We start from the raw sequence: 19993 nt of genomic DNA, 5'->3' as shown, positions 1-19993 counted from the left end.
TTGGACCTTTGGCTTAACTGCCGTTGAGCCAATGCTATTTAGAGTGGTTCGTATGGATACCTCTAGGCCTCCGCACTTTGATGACACTAATTTCCCCTATTATAAAGCTAGAATGGCTTGCTACCTTGAGGCGGTTGATTTAGGACTTTGGAGAGTCACTCGTGACGGGATAAAACCCATTAAGAATCCCGATAAACCCATAAAGAGTGAAGAAAAGGAAATCCATTTCAATGCTATAGCTAAGAATTGCTTGTTTGAATCTTTTAGCATGGATGTGTTTAACTAAGTGTTCACTTTAAATACGATACATGAAATTTGATTAAAACTCCAAGAGCTCCATGACGGCACATCTAATGTCCGTGAGCAAAAACATTATCTAGCTAAACAAAATTATGATTCCTTTACAATGAATGATAATGAGCTTGTTCGTGATATGTATTCTCGTTTGAATCTAATCATCAATGAGCTCCACTCAATAGGATTAACAAAGCTAGATGATGCGGACATCGTGAAGAAGATCATCTCTGTGCTACCACAAAAGAAATATGCAAGCATTATCACCATCCTTCACAACATGGAGAACTTGAGCACCATGACACCGGGCATAGTCATTAGCAAGATAGTGATATTTGAAATGTCATGTAAGATGGGTCAAGACGAAGCCTCTTCATCGAGCAAAGGCAAAGCTCTCGCATGTAGCGAGAAAAAGAAGATGAAGGGCAAGCAAGTTGAGATAAGCTCAAGCTCAAGCTCCTCAAGTGAAGATGAAGAAGAAGATAAGGACGATGATGATTCAAGTAAAGATGATCAATCTTCCTCTTCCACCTTCGACCTTGATGAAGAATCAATCAAACTAATCAACAAGGTAGAGAAGATGATCCAATGGCTCAATGTTAAGGGTGTGTCCATCCAAATCCAAGATCTCATTTTCACCAATCAAAGAAATGAGCAAAGAAAGAGAGGGTGCTATAGATGCGGCGAGTTGGGGCACTTTGTGGAAGTTTGTCCAACCAAGCCCACACCCAAGACAAAGAAGAAGGAATGCAAAAACCAAGCCCTCACATGAATAAGGTCTTGGGATGATTCTTCAAGTGAAGAAGAACACCATCACAAGGGGCGAGGGCGCAAGCACTCATCATCAAGCTCTTCTCGTATGTGCCTTATGGCACAAGGTAACAAAAGCTCATCCTCTAGTGAGAGTGACAGTGATGATGAAATACCTTCTTATGATGAACTTGTGCAACAAAATCTTAATTATGCTAAAGTTTGCACTAGTCAACAAAAGAAGCTCGAAAAATTAAAAGAAAAGCTAGATAGTTCACAAGAAGCATACAAAACTTTGCTTGAATAATATGAGAACTTTGCTAATCTCAATGTTGAACTATCTACTAAAATTGAGCAACTTGAAGCTAGTGCAACAACAAATACATGCACAATCAATGATGAGCAACTTGTAAAGAAAAATGAAAAATTAAAAGAAAAGTTAGCTAGCTCACAAGATGCTTATAAAAGTTTGCTTGTTAAAATGAAAACCATGTGCAAATATTGTGATGAGCTAACTAATAAAGTTGCTAATTTTGAAGCCGTTAGTACAACCCCCACCAAGGCATCTAAAAAGAAAATTTCTATCTTTAACGTGTCTAAAAAGGATGCCTCTATTTCTTGTAATGATTTATGTTTAGACTCATCTTTGCGCAACGAAGTTTGTGTTGAGAAAGTTGTTGTAGATACATGCACACAAGAGGTTGCAAAGGAGAATGAGCAACTCAAACAAGAAGTAGCTCGCCTCACCAAGGACTTGACTCAAGAGAAAGGCAAGGCGAAGCAAGCCTAACTTTATCAAGATAACATCGTCAAGGAAGTGAAGAAGCTTGATAAAGGACAAACCGTGGTTTGCTACGTGTGCCACAAGGAAGGCCACAAGTCCTATGAGTGCAAGGTGAAAAATGGGGGAGGAGCTAAGAAGAAAGAGAAGAAGCAAACAAGCAAGCTCTCGAACACCTACACCAACAAGGTGGACAAAAAGGCCTCCACACCTTATCTCTTGAAGAAGAAGAAAAATGACAAGGTGGTGCCCATCAAGGTGAACAAGCAAGCCAACAATGGGGTCAAACACTTTTGGTGCCAAAGGAAATCATTTCCAACATGAAGAGTACCAAGAAGGTTTGGATCCCGAAAGAGAAGTGAGAAGTCCAATGGACTTCGGGGAATTTGAAGACTTGGCAAAAGTATGGATGCATTTCATGGGGTGTATCATGATGGACAAAATCATTGCCAAGTGGGCTAGTGAATACTATGGACCCAAACTCCCCTTCCCATGTTAGGTAACTAGATTCAATTTCCTTCAAGTAGTATCAATTTGCATTTACTACAAGTGGTATTTCTTATAAATTGATATTTTTTAAGCATCTAGTTACTTTTCATGCCTATATTTGCATTTGCATGCTTATATCTTTTATCATGCATATACTAGGTATATCTAATAGTAGGCTTGCTCGGTTTCATTCTTAACCCTTGAAGCAAATCTACATGGTTTAAAATTATTTAGGAGCACGGCACATAGCTTGTCTTACAATTGTTTATCTAATATTTGTCAAAGTCCAAATTGTAGATAATTTTTCTCAAATATCGCCTTCGACAATGACTCTCACATTCATGTGATGTCATCTTTCAAGTGATATTTTTTATTCTAAAATCAATATGCATGTTTCCTACAAGTATTCCATACCTGTGTGCACAAATTTAGAGAGAGGTTACTCTACAAGTTGGATGCTTTGAGACTAACACCTTTTCAAGCTTATCATATGTGTAGTAGTCTCATTGCAAGGAAAATAGAGTCCCCGGAGTTAAACATCATACTTTAAATATCTACCACCTATTGCAAGTGATAGAAATCAAATTGGTTTCCACATGTGGTATTTCTAAACTGATATCATCATGTTGATTTCATTTTGATGTTTATATGCTTTCTCCATGCATTATATAGATTAAATTCCCTTGAGCAACAATTTACTAATTATGCATATGCTTTGCCTTCTATCATATGTATGCATATATTTAGGGGGAGCTTAATCTATATAATATGAGAGTCAAATTTTATGACCTATTCCACTCTACACACAAAGGTTCACAAAGTTTGACCCTCCCTTATGCTACTAATGTCTTTCTTTTTGGTGTTTGGTTCTAAAGGAGGAGAATTTAGAGGACCAAAAGCAAGCATTAATTTATAGGACCATAAGCTAGATCATAATAATTTACAAGTGGTAATGGCCTACAAGTGGTAATGGTCCGAGAAAGGGAGGATAGTGGATTATGGATTAGTCTATGTAATGGGGAGAATTTGTAGGAAGCAAGGCTTAAATCCATAATGCCACATAGGGACATTTGCAAGGGCATGATAAGTTTTTATATAGTATCTTTTAGTCTTACAAGTAATATCTTTTAGCATCATATAACCTTGCCTCTTACATTGCATCCTAGCAAGTAGATAGTTTTTAAATTCCAATTTTTTTATTATTTATTTGTTTTGGTCGTGTTGTCATCAATCACCAAAAAGGGGGAGATTGTAAGGAAAATGGACCCTTGACCCATTTACTTTGGATTTTGGTATTTGATGATCAACACAACCAAATTGGACTAATGAATTTGCAAGTGATTGTTTTGTAGTTCAATAGGATGCAAGACATGATTTGGACAAAGGCGACATGATGATTCGATGATCAACACCATAAGCAAGACCTTAGAAGCACAAGAGAAGACCTAAGATATCAAGGAAAGTCCAAGTATGAAGATAGGAACCAAGCCGTACGCAAGATCACAAAGAAACGAGCTCGCAGAAGTGACCGAACGCTGGACCGAAAGCTGGTAGCACAGTGACCGGACGCCCCGATCAAGAGGCTCGACAGCAACAGTGACCGGATGCAGGACAATAGAGTCTGGTCGAGTACAGAGAGGTTCTAGATCAGCAAAAATGCGACCGGACGCATTCGGTGGCATGTGATCGGACGCTGGCAGCGTCCGATCAGTTGATCGCGGCTCTAACGGTCGGGACGACCGGACGTGTCCGGTCAGGATGTGATCAGCGTCCGGTCAGTAGCAGAAAAGTGGAATTTCGTCCCCAACGGCTACTTTCTCAGTGAGGCTTATAAATACAACCCCAACCGGCCAAATGAGTATGGAGCTAAGGAAACATATCAAGGGTGTTGATACACTATTTTAGTGATCTCCACTTGCATAGTGCTTAGTGATTCATTAGGTGATTAGCGTAAGTGCTTTACGAAGTGCTTAGGTTGATTAGGCCACCGCTTATGCGCTTGCTCTAGGTTTAGGCCTAGTGTTTAGTGAGGTTTGCATACCTCTTACTACTCGATGCTTTCGCACACCATTATTGTACATCGGAGGGGCTTATAGTCTTGTGAGATCACACTAACCGCGGTTGTGGTGTGGCCGCCGCCGTGTACTGGAGGGAACAAGGCCTACGGCGTTTCGGCCGGAAGCTTGATAGTGAAGACGGCGGGGAGCATCCGGGAGAGGCTTGCCGGAAGGCACGTCGGAGACCCACTTACGTGTGGGAAAGGCCCGAGGCTATCCACGGAGTTACCTGACTAGGAGCTTGGCCCTTGCGAGGGATTCCTTGCGATGGGCTCCAACGAGGACTAGGGAGAAGCTTGCTTGCTTCTCGATACCTCGGTAAAAATACCGGAGTCATCGACGGGAGTTTGCATATCTCTACCTTGCTCTTTAGCAACACACTAGCAAAACCATAGTTGCACATTTAGATAGTTTATCTTTTGCATAGCTTTTGCTAAGGTTAGAAAAAAGGCCATAGTTTAGAGTTATAATTTTATGTGCCTAATTCACCCCCCCTCTTAGGCGTCACGGTCTCCTACAGGGGTGAATAGCCTAATAAAAATTTCTACAAAACATTAAAACAGCTTGTTAGTCAACTAAATGGCGTAAATGCATTTTGCTCTAGCTCTACTCAAAAGGCAAGCCACCTACCAATAAGCTAGTCACTATGATATCTAAATCAATCAATTTTGGCTAAGTCACTACTCAACTACCAAGTCAACCAGCTAGCACAATAAATACAACTAATTACTTCTAAGTTACACAAGAGAACTACACTAGCAAGATAAGCTACCTCTACACAAGATTTATATGAATGTAAATACAATAGAGGTAGAGCGTGATACCAGTCGGCAAGAGATAAATCAATCACAATGAATACCAATGATGACACCAAGATTTATCCCAAGGTTCACTTGCTTGCCGGCAAGCTACGTCCTTGTTGTGTCGGTCGTTCACTTGGTGGTTCACGCGCTAATAGGAACTGTGCCTAGCCCAACACTTGAGCGTCATAAAAACCTACACAAATGAGGGCACTCAACGACACAAGCAATTTATTACTAGAGTGGCTTTTGGCGCTCTGCCGGGGAATAAGCCCAAGAACCCCTCACAATCACAATCAGTGTGGCAACAAACAATCTTCAACTCGTGCCAACACTCCTTCGCTACTCTAAGCCGTCTAGCTGGCGGCAACCACCAAGAGTAACAAAAAAATCGTAGCAAGAACGATCTCCATGTGCCACTAGATGCAACCACTCAAGCAAATGCACTTTGGATCACTTCCAACTCACTTGGAGTGCGCAACCAAGCAAGAGAATGAGTGGGAGAGGTTTGGCTCAGCTCAAAGGGATGTATCAATGATCAAAATATCCAAGAAAGTGAGCTAGAGCCGGCCAACAACTATTTATAGAGCTCCAAAGACTCACCTAGTCGTTACTCTCACGAAGCGCAGTCGGACCAAGCTCTTGACCTAGAAATCGGGGCCTCTAGACTATGCTCAATGGGTCCGACACTCAGCAGCTTTGAACCCTGGGCCACCACATGTCCACTCGACCATTGGGTCACCAACAGCTCCCTACAATCCTTCGGATCAGACGCGCATAGTGACCGGCTAGACTATGCGCCGCCACTAGGGTCCAGAGCACTCTAGAGAGGTTCTAGAACCTATTTTGCCTCCGGACCCAGTCCACCATCCCTGGCAGGACCAAGCCTTCGAGTCCAGAGCTCCCACGCTCACTTCTGCCACCACCACGTGTCACCGTCGGACTCTGAGTCCATGGGCCAAAGCCCCTGTGCACCAGGGGTTCAATGCTCACGCTGTGTAGCCCCCACCTAAGGTATGCAACTGGACCGAGCAACCATGGTCCGAACCCCTCGCTCACTAGGGTCCAGAGCTAATGTAGACACACTGCCTGGCTGGGGTTAGGTACCGGACCCTCACGCCTTGGTCCGACCCCATGCCAAGCCTGGGTCCGACACTCATTTCTTCTCCAATTCAACTCCTTTCTTTCACCCTTGCTTTCATGTGCCAACACCAATGTGTTCCAATAAATGTGCACGTGTGTTAGCATTTTTTAAAGCATTTTCAAGGGTCAAGCAGTTAGCACACGATAGGTCCTAATGCATATGCATGAAATGACATCACCTGGTGGCACTTGATAACCACTTTTACTATGATTTTCCCTCTTCATAGTATGGCTATCTATCCTAAATCCAATAATCACACACTCTATTGCATCTTGATTGGCAAAACAAAAATGGCCCTATGGTTATGCCTTTGTCTTGAGCCCATTTTTGTTTTCTCTTTCATCTTTTCCATGTTGGAGCGCTTGATCATCATCACATGTGGCCATCTCCATCACTTGAGTGCCATCTAACTCCATCACTTGGAGTGTACCAACCTATCTCATATATCACTTAGAGCAAAAGGTTAGTACACTAAGGTTTCATCAATTATCCAAAACCAAACTAGGGCTTTCAGCGTGACAATATACATAAGTATACAAAGTAAGCAAAAGAGACAATAACCTCAGGGAACTTAAACTTTTATTAATTCATTTGAGAATTACAAAGTATACGTTCCCACTGGGATTACATTGAATTTGCGCCTAATATATCTGACTAAACAGACGATCATTGATTGAAAAGTTCTTGGTCCCTGGGGCCTCGTGAAGCCACCGGTTAATTACATCCATGGTGTTGGACCATGGAAAACCTCTGATTAAGCTACACAAATGGTCGTTGTCTTGTATTCTATATAAATATTCTCCAAGTATAAATGGTGGCAAGAACTGCCATATAATAGACCAAAGCATCATCGGTCTTTGGTGAGAAGGATCCGGCCTCGTTAGTCACGGAATTCATATTGAAGTCTACAAATAAAAAGTGTTCGGCCTCGTCGGTTGCGAACAAATAAATATCCCACTTCGTCGGTAAGGAATAACATCTCTGGCCTCGTTGGTCAAAGATTTCCTGATAAAGTCTCAAGTGTATGTTCGGCCTTGTCGGTTGCGAACAAAAATGGTCTAGCCTCGTTGTCCTAGATTGGATATTTCCAGCCTCGTCAGTAACAGAATTGTGATGGTCTCCAAGCCTCGTCGGTCAAGGAGAGAAATGTGCCCCACCTCATCAGTGAGGGCATATGTGTTCCCGGCCTCGTCGGTCGTGGGATGATAGTGATCATTACTTGAGGGTTGAGAGACTTTGCGATGAAAATCTAGTCATGTCGGACACGAATAAATCTTTAGGCTAGGCTTGAACCCAGGCGATACAAGCAAGTCACCTATTGGTTTTCTCATGATCCGAGAAATATATATAGAACATGCCCAAATATTCTTAGTTGGTCTTCATAACAATTTGAGGCCCAAACATATATATTGACGAATCACAGCACATGTCTTTCAAGACGACCCTGCCGGCTCTGTATGACTTGCGACACACTCGACAGAACTACAGTGAACTGTGAGGGTCTTCAAGTAACTTGTTTTGCCTGTGCACTGCATACATGAAGCATTACACAGGAGTTAGCAGGAACAATACGAGTGCCTTTTAGCATGAATAACACATGTATACTTAAGAGTAAATTGCACTCACCATACAACGACTATCCAAGTAGATGCATGTTAGTTCAACATCTTGTAATTTATCCAATTTAATGCGGTAACTACCTAGGTGGGTGCATGTTGGTCCAACATCATGTAGTCTATTTAATTTGATGCGAGAACTTGGCCCATTGATGCATATATGGTCCAAGTACATGTGTTCGATGTCATTGGTTGCTAGATTATTTTGGTTGTAGCAAATTTCACTTAGCAGACATGAAACTTTCATAGATTTGTTCAAAACTTCCATGGGAATTCGTCCGCATTCTGCTAATCTGTTGAATTGTGTTTTAAATACAGGCCTATTCATCCTCTTTAGGCCTTTTCTGATCCTTTCGACGGTGCAACTACTGCATCAATCTTCTTTTTTGTGTCTACTACATCATCTTATTTGTTTGTGTCTACTACATCGTCTTCTTTTTTGTGTCTACTACATCCTTATGACATGGCGACCGCTTTTTCTTTTCCCCTTCTTTTTCCTTTCTTTTTCTTTTTTCTTGGCTTGGTAAACTTGTAGAAGAACTCGGTTAGTTCAGTTACAACCGGAAATGAACCAGAAAAAACCAAAACCAATTTTTGTTGATTCCTGTTTTTGAAAAGAACCTATCGGTCCTTGATTCATAAGACACCGAATTTTCCAGAAAACTGATAGGTTTCGGTTAACCAAATGCGCACCCCTATTAAAGAGTTGCAGATAGAAATGGCAACGGTAGAAATTCCCCATTGAGGGTTGCTTCTCCAACCTCATCCCCGCGAGGGAAGAAATTCCCCACCCCTGTCTCCATCAATGGTCACGGGGCACCTCTTCTCCCCACTCTCGTGTCGGTGTTTTGAACAAACACCAACTAGTAAATTTATAATTGTTGCGCGTTAGGCTCGGATGGTATGATAAAGGACATAAGGTTTATACTGGTTCAGGTAGAATGTCCCTAAGTCCAGTTCGCTGCTAGTTGTGTTATTAGTACCGAAAAAGGTTCGTAGTAGGGGGTACAAACAGTGGAGAGAGGGACATATCCCAAGTCTCTGATGGAAAGGTCGAAAGGATGCCAAGAGCTTGGTTACTGCTTGGCTATGTGTTGTGTGTGGAATTGATCCGTCCCTTTAGTGGGGCGTCCTGCTCTCCCTTTTATAGACCAAGGGGGGAGCAGGGGTTACAGATGGGAGAAAGGAAAAAACCAAAGGTAGAGAAGGTCCTTTGAGGGTGTTGGATCTTCCCTTTCCCTTGAACCTGCCCTACTGACATGGCAGACCATGCCAGGGATAGCATGTTTCATTGATCCTGATAGGGCCAGGCTCTGGCTTCATCTCAGCAAGTGGTCATGTCCCGTCCTCCCCTGGCGGACGGTGCGGTGTGTCAGGGCGCCGAGCCATGACTATGGGGAGTAGACGGGGAAATGACTATACGCATGTTACTATAGATGATGTGAGTTCTTCCTTGGATTATAGTAGTTGTCGTATGCCTGTGTTAGTATCCGTGCCCGAGGGCTGATGGTGGCACCTACAACACTATAGGACCAAAGTCAGCATCTACAACACTATTTGGGCTTTGTTAGGTCGGAAAGGGCTTAAAGCGCCCATCCCATCGTATCCTGATGGTACCTTCCTGCACGCGTGTAGGGCATGGTCGTCGGTACTATGATTGACCTGAGTGTCCTGTCTTACCTCCTGCTCGTCATCATGAAGGAGCAGGGTGCAGTCATCAGGCGAGGCAGAGCCTGCCTTCAGCCATCGGGTGAGGTGGAGCCTGCCCTCAGCCGTCGGGCGAGGCGAAGCTAGCCCTTGGACATCGGGTGCGGTGGAGCCAGCCCTCAACCGTTGGGCGAGGCGGAGCCAGCCCTCGGCCATCGGCCGAGGCGAAGCCTACCCTCAGACATCGGCCGAGGCGGAGCCAGCCCTCAGACATTTGGGCAAGGCGGAGCCTTCCCTCAGCCGTCTAGCGAGGCGGAGTCTAGCCCTCGGGGGTCGGGCGAGGTAGAACCAATCTTCCGTCGTTCGGGCAAGAAGTGTAGTAGCGTTCTTGTCTGACCAAAAGCGTCAACATTCGAGGGTTATTAGTTCCACCTCATTGGGTACCCTGGTATTAGGTCCTCGACAGTAGCCCCCAGGTGATTCAGATAGAATCTCCCAGAGGTGATTTGACTTGCCAGAGGGTGTGCGCGAGCACACCCGACGGGTGTAGCCCTCGAGCCCTCGGGTGATTTAGGAAGAATCGCTCGGGGGGTATTTCTATTCACCAAAGGGTGCGCACGAACACACCAGTTAGGTGTAGCCCCTGAGCCCCCGGGTGATTTAGATAAAATTGTCTGGGGGTAATTTCGTACCCTTTGTGGGTATGGCTGTGAGATTTGGTTTTTGTCAACTAGACAGAATAAAGGGAACCCTGGTATCCTATTTGTGGGGATTCACCCAAGGTTAGCCCGGTTGAGACTTGTCTGCAGATCGAGACTCCTTTGAGATTCATGCGCCTAAGTCTTGGCCATTCGCCGACCCATCCCTCATTGGGACGATCGTCAAAACTATTAGGCCAACCCTCAAACTCTCGGGCCTAGGCAGGCCGAAGAAATGCCTTTCGACTTGTATCCCCTCTATGGGAAAAGAGTCCTGCTCTGCTCGGGAAGATGAAATGTCCGACGCGATTTTGGTGGGAAAGGATAGGGATCACGGGCACATATCCCACGATGTGACGTGGTGGTGTATCATGGTAGGCTCGGAGACCTAGGTGGGCGGTTGCCCTTCTTGCATCTGTCGCCCTTATAAAACCAAGGGGTTTGGCCCCAGGGTTTCGTACTTTGCCTCCTCGCTTTTGCATTTGTAACCTCCACCACCAATCGCTCGAGCCTCCCGCACCCGCATCGTAGCCGCCGTCGGGCTCACATCCTCATTGCCGCTGCCATCAAGCTCACATCCACCCCCCTCCTAATCGTTTAATGGATCCATGGTGCAGATCTAACATCACCCCTCAGCGCCTGGAGGGCCTCATTCAATGTGGCCTCCTTCACCCGTTGACCGCCGCCGAGGAGTGGCGGCTGCCCGGTAATAAGGATGAGCCATCGCCGCCCGAAGGGTATGTCATGTCCTTCACTCACTTCCATGAGCAGGGATTCACCATACCTACCCACAAGTTCCTTCGTGGACTGTTGGATTACTACAAGGTGGAGTTGCAGCACCTTACACCCAATGGGGTCCAGCACATTGCAACGTTCGTCGCCCTATGTGAGGGGTTCCTAGGGATTAGTCCCCACTTCGACCTATGGCGGTATCTCTTCGCCATCAACCTTTTGAAGAAGCGGGTCGGGAAGCAAGATATGGGCATGCCGATGGGATGTGCTGGCATTCATCTCCGCAACAACCAGGTGAACGAATACCCGTCGATGCGTCTGTCGACCTCCAACAAGGGGTGGCATTCACAATGGTTTTACGTCAAGGACGATGTTGCCGTCCCCTTGCCAGTGTTCTCTAGGCGCATCATCGAAGAGGTCCTGGGGTCGTGGAAGTGGGGTGTCCTGAACAAGGACAAGAAGAGGATCAAGGACCATCTCGTCGCCCTCCAAATTCTAAAGGAGAGGGACGTGAAGGGATTGGGGATCATCGGTGCCTACCATACGCGAAGGGTGGTGCCACTGATGAGCCACGCGCTTCCACTATACCTAATGGGCCTAGAGTGTTGCTCGAAGGGATGGCGCATGTCGACAAAGCGCTCCCCCCTTTGAAGTGGTGCAGCGCATCAAGGAGGCGATGGAGCCTTCAAAGGACAATGCCGGCGTTGTCCTTGATTTCATGTATCCAGTGTTGGGGCATCCCCCAATGCGGTCGGAACCGAGGTTCATCAATTTCGTAAGTTCTCTTTCCCCATGCCTCCTTTTTACTTGAATTCCTAGCCCCTTGATGCTGACCTTGGGATAGCAGGACCAGCTGAAGAGACTCGTCTTCGGGGATAACCTGGCTCCACTACTGAAGGACCAGATCGTGGTGACGGCAAATCGCACTACGGCCAAGTGGGATAGGAAGACGAGGGAGCTCAAGAGGAAGAAGATGCTACGGAAGTAGCAAGCACGGGAGCGAGGAGAGGAGATTGGTAGTGATGACGACGATGAGGAGTTTGACGAGGTAGTTGCCGACGTGAAGTGAGATATCTTGGAGGGTGAGGATATGCTGACAGGTACCCACTCGTCCACGCAGGGACCCTTCCCATTCCATGCGGGGGGAAGTGAGTCTGTGAGGTCGGCTGAGATGGGCCAAACCATCTGCCCATCCTCAGGACCGGTGGGAGCGGGTGGATCAGCCGCCGCGCCCGGGGTGCCGGTGGAGGGGGCGGCTCCACTGTTGTGCCCCACGAGCTGATAGGGGCGAGCGGATCTACCACCGTGCCCGAGGTGCCAACAGGGAGGGGTGGCTCCACCGTCGCACCCTCAGAGGCAAGAGAGATGAGCCCCTCTACCCGGGAGCAGGGGGCGGGCTTGAAATAGTCCCGCCCGGATGAGTTGGAGCAGGAAACTGGGGGGTTCATCCCCAAAACGTTCATACCACCCAACAATGCCAGCATAAGTCACTGATTCCTCTGTTTTTCCTATTTTTCAGTGTGACCTTATGCATTTTAACTCTTCCAGAGTCTTGCGACAGGGCCGTTCTTTGGCGTTGGCACCCAAGAAAAGTGTTGCTCTTCAGGCAGAACGGGTGTCGTCACCCGACGTCGCTCCTGTTTCGGGCAGGAGCGAAGCCGATGTTGCGGTCTTGTTGGCCAGTCAGGTGCTGCCTACGATGGCGCATGTGCCCTCGGTGGGTCAAGTAGGCGCCGAGGCTAAAGAAGCACCCTTGTTGGTCGCTGAGTAGACGACGGAGGCGACTCCACCACCTACGTTGGAGCGGATGGAGCTACCGCCCACGCTTGTGGTGCCCTCTGTGGTGGGTGCGGCGCCGCAAGCCAAGGCCCTGGCATCGCAAGAGGAGCTGGCCACAACCATGACAAGCCAGGCGTAGCCGAACGCAGCTATGGTGGTGTCCGAGGGAGCGGTGCAATCCATGCCACCGGTGGTGAAAGGTCCTAATGGCTAGAGGGGGGTGAATAGCCTATTAAAAAATTCTACAACAACACTTAACAAACCGGTTAGACAATCATGAGGTGAAGCAAGTGTTGCACTAGCCTACTAAAATAGCAAGCCACCTACTATAATTCTAGTTTATATAGTTTCTATCCACACAATAGCTATGACACTACACTAAGTTGGTGTGCTCTCAAATGCTAAATAAAGAGCCACACTAACCAAACTAACAAGCTCTCACAACTAGCTACACTAAAGAGCTTGACAACTAGTTTGCGGTAATGTAAAGAGAGTGAGCAAGATGGTTATACCGCCATGTCAAGGAAGGAGCCAATCAATCACAAGAATGAATAACAATGAAGATCAATCACCTCGGAACCCATGCTAGACTTAGTGAACAAGCATGTAGATAATCTAGCTTCACTAGCATTGAAATTAACCAAGTATACATTCTCATATCTAAAACCTTTGAAGATCAAATTAGAGTCATCTACACTTATGATCTCTACATCATCTACCCAAATATGCATTTGAATCCAAGATCACACAATTGAGCCACGGATAGCAAATTAAAGTTCAAGCTCTCTACTAGCAATACATTGGAAATGCTCATGTCATTAGATATTGCAATCTTACCAAGCCCCTTGAACTTGCCTTTGCCATTGTCACCAAATGTGATACTATCATAACCATCATTGCCATTGGTGTTGATTGAGTTGAATATTCTTGCATCACCGGTCATGTGTTGAGTGCACCCACTATCAAGAACATAATGCCTTCCTCTGGCTTTGTAATTGACCTACAAAAGAAGATCAATTCTTTTTAGGTATCCAAACTTGCTTGGGTCCTTAAAGGTTAGTCACTAAGCTCTTTGGTACCCAAATGGCTTTCTTCTTTGAGCCCATCCATGGTTTACCAATGAACTTAGCCTTCACACCATTTGTACCCTTAGTAAGCACATAGAAAGAATCAAGCTTAATCGAGGATACATTAGCATTTTTGTTTTTGTTGTTGCATTCATGCTCTTTATGACCAACTTGCTTGCAACTAGTGCAAAACCGACCATTGTTCTTCACAAAACTAGTCTTGTGAGGAGCAAATGCCACCTTGCCTTTCTTGGGGATATAGCCCAATCCCTCTTTATAGAGATAAGCTCTTTGGCTACCCAAGCACATAAGCAAGCGGTCCTCACCACCATAGGCTTTAGCCAAGGTGTGAGTGAGCTTATTGACCTCCTTCTTGAGGTTCTCATTCTCAACCATTAGTGAGACATCACAAGTGAAACCATCACTACTAGACGAGATGGAAGTAGAAGTACTACAAGAAGGGTTAGTGGAAGCAACAATGATAGGCATAGATAATGATTCATCAATTATATCACAAGTTAAGCCTACATTGCAAGTTTCAACATGCTTCTTTTTATTTTGCTCATAAAGCAAAGAGGAATGAGCCTTTTTAAGCTTTTTGTGAGCCTTGCCAAGCTTCTCATGGGCTTCCTCTAGCCTCTTATGAGATGCATTGATCTCATCAAAGGCTTGCTTAAGGGCTTTTAGTTCCTTACGCAAACTTTTTCATTCCCTTCTCTTGATGTCAAAGTGTTGTCTAACATCTTCTAGCATGTCAAATAGTTCATCCTTAGTAGGTTCATCATCATCACTATCACTATCATTTTCATTTTCATTTTCATTATCATGTTCTTCATCACTTCCATCATCATAAATTTGTACCTTAGTGGCCTTAGCCATGAAGCAAGATGGAGGGTCTAAGAGAGAAGGCTTCTCATTGATTGCAATACTTGCAAGTGCCTTCTTCTTGGTGGTCTTGTTATCATCACTATCATCATCTTCACTTGAGGAAGCATCACTATCCCAAGTGACCACATATGAACCACCCTTCTTCTTCTTGAAGGTCATATTGTCCTTCTTCCTTTTCTTTTCCTTTTTGTCCTTCTTGTTCTTCTTGTTGTCATCATCATTGTCACTATTGTATGGACATTGAGCAACAAGATGATCTTTGCTTCCACATTTGAAGCACCTTCTTGACTCTTCCTTGTTCTTGGATGAAGATTTCTTTCTTCTAGCACGGTACCCTTTCTTCATCATAAACTTGCCAAATTTCTTGACAAAGAGAGCCATCTTCTCATCATCATCATCATCCCATGAGCCATCATCTTCACTTGATGTTTCTTGCTTTGCCTTGCCCTTGGATGATGTGGCCTTGAATGCCACGTTCTTCTTCTTCTCATCCTTCTTCTTCTCATCTTTCTTCTCCTTCTTTTCTTCCTTCTCATCATCATCTCTATATGTATCATTGGTCACTATATCTCCCAACACTTGGTTTGGTGTCATGGTGTCCAAACCACTCCTCACTAGAATAGTAATCAATGTGCCAAATCTTGAAGGCAAACATCTCAAGAACTTGTGGGAGAAGTCCTTGTCCTTCACCTCTTCTCCAAGTGCTTTGAGATCATTGACAAGAACTTGAAGCCTATGGAACATCTCTGGCACACTCTCATCCTCCTTCATCTTGAAGCTTGCAAACTTCTCTTTGAGAATGTATGCCTTTGCACCATTCATGGCTTGAGTGCCCTCTAATGATTCCTCCAATTTCTTCCATGCCTTATGAGCTCTCTCAATATTCTTGATTTGCTCAAATGTTCTTTCATCCAAAGCATCATGGATGGCACTAAGAGCAATGCCACTATTTTGTAGTATTTCTTCGGCGGTGGTGGGAGCCTCTTCATCTTCAATCTCAATCTTTGTCTCTACCACCTTCCAAACCTTCCTATTGATTGACTTGATATAAGTTGTCATCTTAGCCTTCCAATAGGGATAGTTAGAGCCATCAAATTATGGTGGCTTCTTTGTGTTGCTGATTTGAGCCATTTTTACACCGAAGGTTGTTAAGCCTCAAATCAAGGTGACCTCGGCTCTAATACCACTTGAAAGGTTCTAATGGCTAGAGGGGGGTGAATAGCCTATTAAAAATTCTACAACAACACATAACAAACTAGTTAGACAATTATGAGGCGAAGCAAGTATTGCGCTAGCCTACTAAAATAGCAAGCCACCTACCACAATTCTAGTTTATATAGTTTCTATCCACACAATAGCTATGACACAACACTAAGTTAGTGTGCTCTCAAAAGCTAACTAAAGAGCCACACTAACCAAACTAACAAGCTCTCACAACTAGCTACACTAAAGAGCTTGACAACTAGTTTACAGTAATGTAAAGAGAGTGAGCAAGATGGTTATACTGCCGTGTCGAGGAAGGAGCCAATCAATCACAAGAATGAATAACAATGAAGACCAATCACCTCGGAATCAAATGATGACACAATGATTTTTACCAAGGTTCACTTGCTTGCCGACAAGCTAGTCCTCATTGTGGCGATTCACTCACTTGGAGGTTCACACGCTAATTGGCATCACACGCCAAACCCTCAATAGGGTGCCGTACAACCAACACAAGATGAGGATCACACAAGCCATGAGCAATCCACTAGAGTACCTTTAGCTCTCCATCGGGGAAAGGTCAAGAACCCCTCACAATCACCACGATTAGAGCCAGAGACAATCACCAACCTCCGCTCAACGATCCTCCCTACTCTAAGCCATCTAGGTGGTGGCAACCACCAAGAGTAACAAGTGAATCCCACAATGAAACATGAACACCAAGAGCCTCTAGATGCAAACACTCAAGCAATGCACTTGGATTCTCTCCCAATCTCACAAAGATGATGAATCAATGATGGAGATGAGTGGGAGGGCTTTGGCTAAGTTCACAAGGTTGCTATGTCAATGCAAATGGCCAAGAGAGTGAGCTTGAGCCGGCCATGGGGCTTAAATAGAAGCCCCCACGAAATAGAGCCATTGTACCCCTTCATTGGGCACAACACGGGGTGAACGAACGCGCCAATCATATTGACTGGACGCTGGACCCTAGTGTTCGATTGTGCGATGCATGCCACGTGTCCCCTCTCTTCAAATACTGAGCGTTTGATCTCAACGGTCAAGTGATGACCGGACGTAGCAGCTCAAAGTGACCGGACGTTGAGCCCCAGCGTCTGGTCATTTCCAGTAAGCATCTAGAGACAACTTTTCATGACCGGACATGTCCAGTCATGCTCGACTGGACTCACCCAGTGTCTAGTCACATGGTGACTCTTTTGTGCGCTGCCACATCAGCTAGACCAGACGCACCCTATCAGCGTCCGGTCACCAAGTGACCTAGCGTCTGGTCGAAGACCGATGCCAGCGTCTTTACTATATCATTGACCGAACGCACCGGTCCCACTGAGACCAGCATCTGGTCACTTCGTAACCAGTGTGACTAACTCCTTTTCAACTCTACCTTCTTCACCATTGCTCAAATGTGCCAACCACCAAGTGTATCACCTTTTGCACATGTGTTAGCATATTTTCACAAACATTTTCAAGGGTGTTAGCACTCCACTAGATCCTAAATGCATATGCAATGAGTTAGAGCATCTAGTGGCACTTTGACAACCACATTTTGTAACACCCTAGGTGTTAAGCTTGCATAATTTGACTTGCATTGCATGAGCATGAGCATCGAGCATTCGTAAATAAGCTTTTACAATTGAAACATGGGATTGAAACATATAAAACATGCTTGTTATTTTATATTTCCTTGTATATATGCATATGATCATCAGTGAATACATGTAGATAGTTGATGTGAGTCACTAAAACATCATAGCTATACTTAGGATGACTAGTGGAACAATGGTCATGAAGGTCACTTTGTATGATAAGGTCCTTAAGTGATGCTATGTATGTTGACCTGGAAAGCTTTATGTGTAACCAATGTATGAAATGATTGTGTGAACTTGGGAATAGCTTAAACATGTTTAGCATGTCATCATGAACAACTTTGGTATTCATGGCTAGGGCTAATTTGGTCACTAAGGCATAGTTCAAGTATAAGTCATTATTTGAAAGTAGGAGGTTTGACCAAGTTTGAACTATATGATATAGACTTTGCATGGATGTGTGCACTAAAGCAAAGTGGTAGTATTTGATAAGGGGAACAACTTTTATTTTTGGGTCATAGGCTAGTTTAGCTCCTAACATGCTTAAAAATTGCTCACAAGAATCAACATTTCATTGATTTCAGCACTGGAAAAATTTTCTAAGTCTTGCGTGCTTGCAGTTTGACGGTCACTACTTTGAGTTGATTTTACTCTCTATCCATTGCAAATTAGACCTTGTTTTCTAAAGGAGTTTTGTAGCTGGTACTTAGGGCTACGAGTTCTGTTTAGGTTGTTTGCACTAACAAGCTACGGATTAGGAGATTTAATTGCTTCATATCGCGGTGTCAGGCATAGGATCGCACTCTGACGAACGCCGCGCCGCGTGCTGTCATGGCCGACCGGCAACAGAGCATGGCCACCGCATGGAGGAAGCGAAGCCGTGTGTCGCCACCGGTCTGACCAGCCAGGCCACGTCGGGCTAGAGCGCACTACAACACGCCCCGCACTCGCTCGCTCTATCCCCGTGCTCTCATTTCGCTTCCTTCGCCCACCCGCAGCAGCCGCCGTAGTGGACAGTGCCGTCGTCACCATTGCTAGCCACCCTGCTCGCCTTGCGCCACGTCACGTCGCTTCTCTACCACCGCACCAGTGCCGTTGCAACTCCACCGCATCACCACGCCACCTCCGCCGAGCACCGCGCCACCTCCGCCGAGCACCGCGCCACCTCCGCTAAACACTGCACCATCCTCCACCGAGCACCGCGCCACCTCCATCGAGCACCACGCCACCTCCCCCGCCGCACTCTGTCGTCGTGGCCACACCGCATCCAACCGCCTTTCGTAGTAGTGGTTGGTGCTCTAGAACCGCCATCGTGTGTAGCAACTCGTAGACTCATTAGATCTAGTCATCGCGGTCACCGCCAGTGTAGCACCGTCGTCCTGCTCTGTCGTGCCACCATTGATGCCGCCGCCGTGCTTAGCTCCAGTAATACGACCAGCCTGTCAGCTCAATAGGTGCGGGAGGTCATGGGAGTCACGGTTGGGTCGGTGCCGTCGCCGGAGAGGGTCGCCGTCGGCGAACACCGGTTGTCCCATGCCGCGCTCTGTATTGCCATTGCTGACGTGTGGGGTCGACTGAACTGAGGGCCCTAGCTGTCAGTGACTTGATGGAGAAAGCTAGTTCATCTGTTTTCAGATTTGATGCAAACTTTGAAAAATGATAAGTAGAGTTGTAGAGATCCAAATCTTCTAAACCAAATTTTGATGTATGCCTTAGGAAGTGCAGGTTTTATAAAAATATGAAATGTGCATTTTCTGGTATTTTTCATGGTGATTTAAATATAGTTAAATGAGTGCTTTTTGTATGTTTACCATTTTGTAAATTAGATATCTTGAGCTAGAAAAATGATAAAAATGTGATTCCAATTTTGTGGGTTTTGTATTGACATGTTCTAGCTAGAAAAAATAATAAGTCTACTATAAACTTAATTTAAATACGCGCTTTCTATTTATTTATTAATAAATGGCATTTTCTAAGGAAATTTGTAGGGATAAAAATATGTAAAATATTGCTATGCAATTTTTTGTACAGTAGTATGGCACTAATGTGAAGCTAGGAAAAATATATAATCTATTGCTTGATACTTTTCTATAGGGTTTTCCATTTTTACTAAAATAACCCTTGCTAGCTTGTCATTTTTGCATAGGATGTTATACACGTGCAAATGGTATGAAATTTTCATAGTAGCATATTGTGAGCATTAGGAGTCTAATGTAATTTTCTAAGAATTTATTGTGCATATTTGGTGTATGTTTATTATTTACCCTAATTATTTAATTAAATTAATAAAGGCATTTAAATAATTAGATTGTGATTAACCATGATGTTTTCTATGGTTCTTATGATGCATAGTAACTGTTGATGTCAATAGTAAGGCTTAGAAGCCATTGATTGTATGCAAATAACTAATTATCACTTTATAATTCAAATACAAAGCCGCACGTATA

Source organism: Miscanthus floridulus, chromosome 19 (genome assembly GCF_019320115.1).
Source record: "Miscanthus floridulus cultivar M001 chromosome 19, ASM1932011v1, whole genome shotgun sequence".
In the NCBI taxonomy this organism is placed as follows: domain Eukaryota; kingdom Viridiplantae; phylum Streptophyta; class Magnoliopsida; order Poales; family Poaceae; genus Miscanthus; species Miscanthus floridulus.
This window is presented reverse-complemented; position numbering follows the sequence as displayed.